A 6,000-nucleotide genomic window follows, 5' to 3' on the forward strand; every position below is an offset into this window, starting at 1 on the left:
GCCTTGCTCGGCTAGGCGAGCCCGCAGCCCCAATGTGAGTGGTGGTGTGCGAGGGCCGCTGAGGGAGGTTTGAGGGCAGGCACCCGTTTTGGGGCTGGCACCTTTGTCCTGGGAGCAGGGTCTCGACGTTTCCAGTTTGGTGGATTTGGGCATATTTTTGATGATAGTGACGTGAGGCTCTATGTTGAGGCCTTGCTCGGCTAGGCGAGCCCGCAGCCCCAATGTGAGTGGTGGTGTGCGAGGGCCGCTGAGGGAGGTTTGAGGGCAGGCACCCGTTTTGGGGCTGGCACCTTTGTCCTGGGAGCAGGGTCTCGACGTTTCCAGTTTGGTGGATTTGGGCATTTTTTTGATGATAGTGACGTGAGGCGCTATGTTGAGGCCTTGCTCGGCTAGGCGAGCCCGCAGCCCCAATGTGAGTGGTGGTGTGCGAGGGCCGCTGAGGGAGGTTTGAGGGCAGGCACCCGTTTTGGGGCTGGCACCTTTGTCCTGGGAGCAGGGTCTCGACGTTTCCAGTTTGGTGGATTTGGGCATTTTTTTGATGATAGTGACGTGAGGTGCTATGTTGAGGCCTTGCTCGGCTAGGCGAGCCCGCAGCCCCAATGTGAGTGGTGGTGTGCGAGGGCCGCTGAGGGAGGTTTGAGGGCAGGCACCCGTTTTGGGGCTGGCACCTTTGTCCTGGGAGCAGGGTCTCGACGTTTCCAGTTTGGTGGATTTGGGCATTTTTTTGATGATAGTGACGTGAGGTGCTATGTTGAGGCCTTGCTCGGCTAGGCGAGCCCGCAGCCCCAATGTGAGTGGTGGTGTGCGAGGGCCGCTGAGGGAGGTTTGAGGGCAGGCACCCGTTTTGGGGCTGGCACCTTTGTCCTGGGAGCAGGGTCTCGACGTTTCCAGTTTGGTGGATTTGGGCATTTTTTTGATGATGGTGACGTGAGGTGCTATGTTGAGGCCTTGCTCGGCTAGGCGAGCCCGCAGCCCCAATGTGAGTGGTGGTGTGCGAGGGCCGCTGAGGGAGGTTTGAGGGCAGGCACCCGTTTTGGGGCTGGCACCTTTGTCCTGGGAGCAGGGTCTCGACGTTTCCAGTTTGGTGGATTTGGGCATTTTTTTGATGATAGTGACGTGAGGTGCTATGTTGAGGCCTTGCTCGGCTAGGCGAGCCCGCAGCCCCAATGTGAGTGGTGGTGTGCGAGGGCCGCTGAGGGAGGTTTGAGGGCAGGCACCCGTTTTGGGGCTGGCACCTTTGTCCTGGGAGCAGGGTCTCGACGTTTCCAGTTTGGTGGATTTGGGCATTTTTTTGATGATAGTGACGTGAGGTGCTATGTTGAGGCCTTGCTCGGCTAGGCGAGCCCGCAGCCCCAATGTGAGTGGTGGTGTGCGAGGGCCGCTGAGGGAGGTTTGAGGGCAGGCACCCGTTTTGGGGCTGGCACCTTTGTCCTGGGAGCAGGGTCTCGACGTTTCCAGTTTGGTGGATTTGGGCATATTTTTGATGATAGTGACGTGAGGTGCTATGTTGAGGCCTTGCTCGGCTAGGCGAGCCCGCAGCCCCAATGTGAGTGGTGGTGTGCGAGGGCCGCTGAGGGAGGTTTGAGGGCAGGCACCCGTTTTGGGGCTGGCACCTTTGTCCTGGGAGCAGGGTCTCGACGTTTCCAGTTTGGTGGATTTGGGCATTTTTTTGATGATAGTGACGTGAGGTGCTATGTTGAGGCCTTGCTCGGCTAGGCGAGCCCGCAGCCCCAATGTGAGTGGTGGTGTGCGAGGGCCGCTGAGGGAGGTTTGAGGGCAGGCACCCGTTTTGGGGCTGGCACCTTTGTCCTGGGAGCAGGGTCTCGACGTTTCCAGTTTGGTGGATTTGGGCATTTTTTTGATGATAGTGACGTGAGGTGCTATGTTGAGGCCTTGCTCGGCTAGGCGAGCCCGCAGCCCCAATGTGAGTGGTGGTGTGCGAGGGCCGCTGAGGGAGGTTTGAGGGCAGGCACCCGTTTTGGGGCTGGCACCTTTGTCCTGGGAGCAGGGTCTCGACGTTTCCAGTTTGGTGGATTTGGGCATATTTTTGATGATAGTGACGTGAGGCTCTATGTTGAGGCCTTGCTTGGCTAGGCGAGCCCGCAGCCCCAATGTGAGTGGTGGTGTGCGAGGGCCGCTGAGGGAGGTTTGAGGGCAGGCACCCGTTTTGGGGCTGGCACCTTTGTCCTGGGAGCAGGGTCTCGACGTTTCCAGTTTGGTGGATTTGGGCATATTTTTGATGATAGTGACGTGAGGTGCTATGTTGAGGCCTTGCTCGGCTAGGCGAGCCCGCAGCCCCAATGTGAGTGGTGGTGTGCGAGGGCCGCTGAGGGAGGTTTGAGGGCAGGCATCCATTTTGGGGCTGGCACCTTTGTCCTGGGAGCAGGGTCTCGACGTTTCCAGTTTGGTGGATTTGGGCATTTTTTTGATGATAGTGACGTGAGGTGCTATGTTGAGGCCTTGCTCGGCTAGGCGAGCCCGCAGCCCCAATGTGAGTGGTGGTGTGCGAGGGCCGCTGAGGGAGGTTTGAGGGCAGGCACCCGTTTTGGGGCTGGCACCTTTGTCCTGGGAGCAGGGTCTCGACGTTTCCAGTTTGGTGGATTTGGGCATTTTTTTGATGATAGTGACGTGAGGTGCTATGTTGAGGCCTTGCTCGGCTAGGCGAGCCCGCAGCCCCAATGTGAGTGGTGGTGTGCGAGGGCCGCTGAGGGAGGTTTGAGGGCAGGCACCCGTTTTGGGGCTGGCACCTTTGTCCTGGGAGCAGGGTCTCGACGTTTCCAGTTTGGTGGATTTGGGCATTTTTTGATGATAGTGACGTGAGGTGCTATGTTGAGGCCTTGCTCGGCTAGGCGAGCCCGCAGCCCCAATGTGAGTGGTGGTGTGCGAGGGCCGCTGAGGGAGGTTTGAGGGCAGGCACCCGTTTTGGGGCTGGCACCTTTGTCCTGGGAGCAGGGTCTCGACGTTTCCAGTTTGGTGGATTTGGGCATTTTTTTGATGATAGTGACGTGAGGTGCTATGTTGAGGCCTTGCTCGGCTAGGCGAGCCCGCAGCCCCAATGTGAGTGGTGGTGTGCGAGGGCCGCTGAGGGAGGTTTGAGGGCAGGCACCCGTTTTGGGGCTGGCTCCTTTGTCCTGGGAGCAGGGTCTCGACGTTTCCAGTTTGGTGGATTTGGGCATTTTTTTGATGATAGTGACGTGAGGTGCTATGTTGAGGCCTTGCTCGGCTAGGCGAGCCCGCAGCCCCAATGTGAGTGGTGGTGTGCGAGGGCCGCTGAGGGAGGTTTGAGGGCAGGCACCCGTTTTGGGGCTGGCACCTTTGTCCTGGGAGCAGGGTCTCGACGTTTCCAGTTTGGTGGATTTGGGCATTTTTTTGATGATAGTGACGTGAGGTGCTATGTTGAGGCCTTGCTCGGCTAGGCGAGCCCGCAGCCCCAATGTGAGTGGTGGTGTGCGAGGGCCGCTGAGGGAGGTTTGAGGGCAGGCACCCGTTTTGGGGCTGGCACCTTTGTCCTGGGAGCAGGGTCTCGACGTTTCCAGTTTGGTGGATTTGGGCATTTTTTTGATGATAGTGACGTGAGGTGCTATGTTGAGGCCTTGCTCGGCTAGGCGAGCCCGCAGCCCCAATGTGAGTGGTGGTGTGCGAGGGCCGCTGAGGGAGGTTTGAGGGCAGGCACCCGTTTTGGGGCTGGCACCTTTGTCCTGGGAGCAGGGTCTCGACGTTTCCAGTTTGGTGGATGAATGCTGATTTTTGATGATAGTGACGTGAGGTGCTATGTTGAGGCCTTGCTCGGCTAGGCGAGCCCGCAGCCCCAATGTGAGTGGTGGTGTGCGAGGGCCGCTGAGGGAGGTTTGAGGGCAGGCACCCGTTTTGGGGCTGGCACCTTTGTCCTGGGAGCAGGGTCTCGACGTTTCCAGTTTGGTGGATTTGGGCATTTTTTTGATGATAGTGACGTGAGGTGCTATGTTGAGGCCTTGCTCGGCTAGGCGAGCCCGCAGCCCCAATGTGAGTGGTGGTGTGCGAGGGCCGCTGAGGGAGGTTTGAGGGCAGGCACCCGTTTTGGGGCTGGCACCTTTGTCCTGGGAGCAGGGTCTCGACGTTTCCAGTTTGGTGGATTTGGGCATTTTTTTGATGATAGTGACGTGAGGTGCTATGTTGAGGCCTTGCTCGGCTAGGCGAGCCCGCAGCCCCAATGTGAGTGGTGGTGTGCGAGGGCCGCTGAGGGAGGTTTGAGGGCAGGCACCCGTTTTGGGGCTGGCACCTTTGTCCTGGGAGCAGGGTCTCGACGTTTCCAGTTTGGTGGATTTGGGCATATTTTTGATGATAGTGACGTGAGGTGCTATGTTGAGGCCTTGCTCGGCTAGGCGAGCCCGCAGCCCCAATGTGAGTGGTGGTGTGCGAGGGCCGCTGAGGGAGGTTTGAGGGCAGGCACCCGTTTTGGGGCTGGCTCCTTTGTCCTGGGAGCAGGGTCTCGACGTTTCCAGTTTGGTGGATTTGGGCATTTTTTTGATGATAGTGACGTGAGGTGCTATGTTGAGGCCTTGCTCGGCTAGGCGAGCCCGCAGCCCCAATGTGAGTGGTGGTGTGCGAGGGCCGCTGAGGGAGGTTTGAGGGCAGGCACCCGTTTTGGGGCTGGCACCTTTGTCCTGGGAGCAGGGTCTCGACGTTTCCAGTTTGGTGGATTTGGGCATTTTTTTGATGATAGTGACGTGAGGTGCTATGTTGAGGCCTTGCTCGGCTAGGCGAGCCCGCAGCCCCAATGTGAGTGGTGGTGTGCGAGGGCCGCTGAGGGAGGTTTGAGGGCAGGCACCCGTTTTGGGGCTGGCACCTTTGTCCTGGGAGCAGGGTCTCGACGTTTCCAGTTTGGTGGATTTGGGCATTTTTTGATGATAGTGACGTGAGGTGCTATGTTGAGGCCTTGCTCGGCTAGGCGAGCCCGCAGCCCCAATGTGAGTGGTGGTGTGCGAGGGCCGCTGAGGGAGGTTTAAGGGCAGGCACCCGTTTTGGGGCTGGCACCTTTGTCCTGGGAGCAGGGTCTCGACGTTTCCAGTTTGGTGGATTTGGGCATTTTTTTGATGATAGTGACGTGAGGTGCTATGTTGAGGCCTTGCTCGGCTAGGCGAGCCCGCAGCCCCAATGTGAGTGGTGGTGTGCGAGGGCCGCTGAGGGAGGTTTGAGGGCAGGCACCCGTTTTGGGGCTGGCACCTTTGTGCTGGGAGCAGGGTCTCGACGTTTCCAGTTTGGTGGATTTGGGCATTTTTTTGATGATAGTGACGTGAGGTGCTATGTTGAGGCCTTGCTCGGCTAGGCGAGCCCGCAGCCCCAATGTGAGTGGTGGTGTGCGAGGGCCGCTGAGGGAGGTTTGAGGGCAGGCACCCGTTTTGGGGCTGGCACCTTTGTCCTGGGAGCAGGGTCTCGACGTTTCCAGTTTGGTGGATTTGGGCATTTTTTTGATGATAGTGACGTGAGGTGCTATGTTGAGGCCTTGCTCGGCTAGGCGAGCCCGCAGCCCCAATGTGAGTGGTGGTGTGCGAGGGCCGCTGAGGGAGGTTTGAGGGCAGGCACCCGTTTTGGGGCTGTCACCTTTGTCCTGGGAGCAGGGTCTCGACGTTTCCAGTTTGGTGGATTTGGGCATTTTTTTGATGATAGTGACGTGAGGTGCTATGTTGAGGCCTTGCTCGGCTAGGCGAGCCCGCAGCCCCAATGTGAGTGGTGGTGTGCGAGGGCCGCTGAGGGAGGTTTGAGGGCAGGCACCCGTTTTGGGGCTGGCACCTTTGTCCTGGGAGCAGGGTCTCGACGTTTCCAGTTTGGTGGATTTGGGCATTTTTTTGATGATAGTGACGTGAGGTGCTATGTTGAGGCCTTGCTCGGCTAGGCGAGCCCGCAGCCCCAATGTGAGTGGTGGTGTGCGAGGGCCGCTGAGGGAGGTTTGAGGGCAGGCACCCGTTTTGGGGCTGGCACCTTTGTCCTGGGAGCAGGGTCTCGACGTTTCCAGTTTGGTGG

The sequence above is a fragment of the Grus americana genome, chromosome 10 (genome assembly GCF_028858705.1).
Source record: "Grus americana isolate bGruAme1 chromosome 10, bGruAme1.mat, whole genome shotgun sequence".
Taxonomy (NCBI): domain Eukaryota; kingdom Metazoa; phylum Chordata; class Aves; order Gruiformes; family Gruidae; genus Grus; species Grus americana.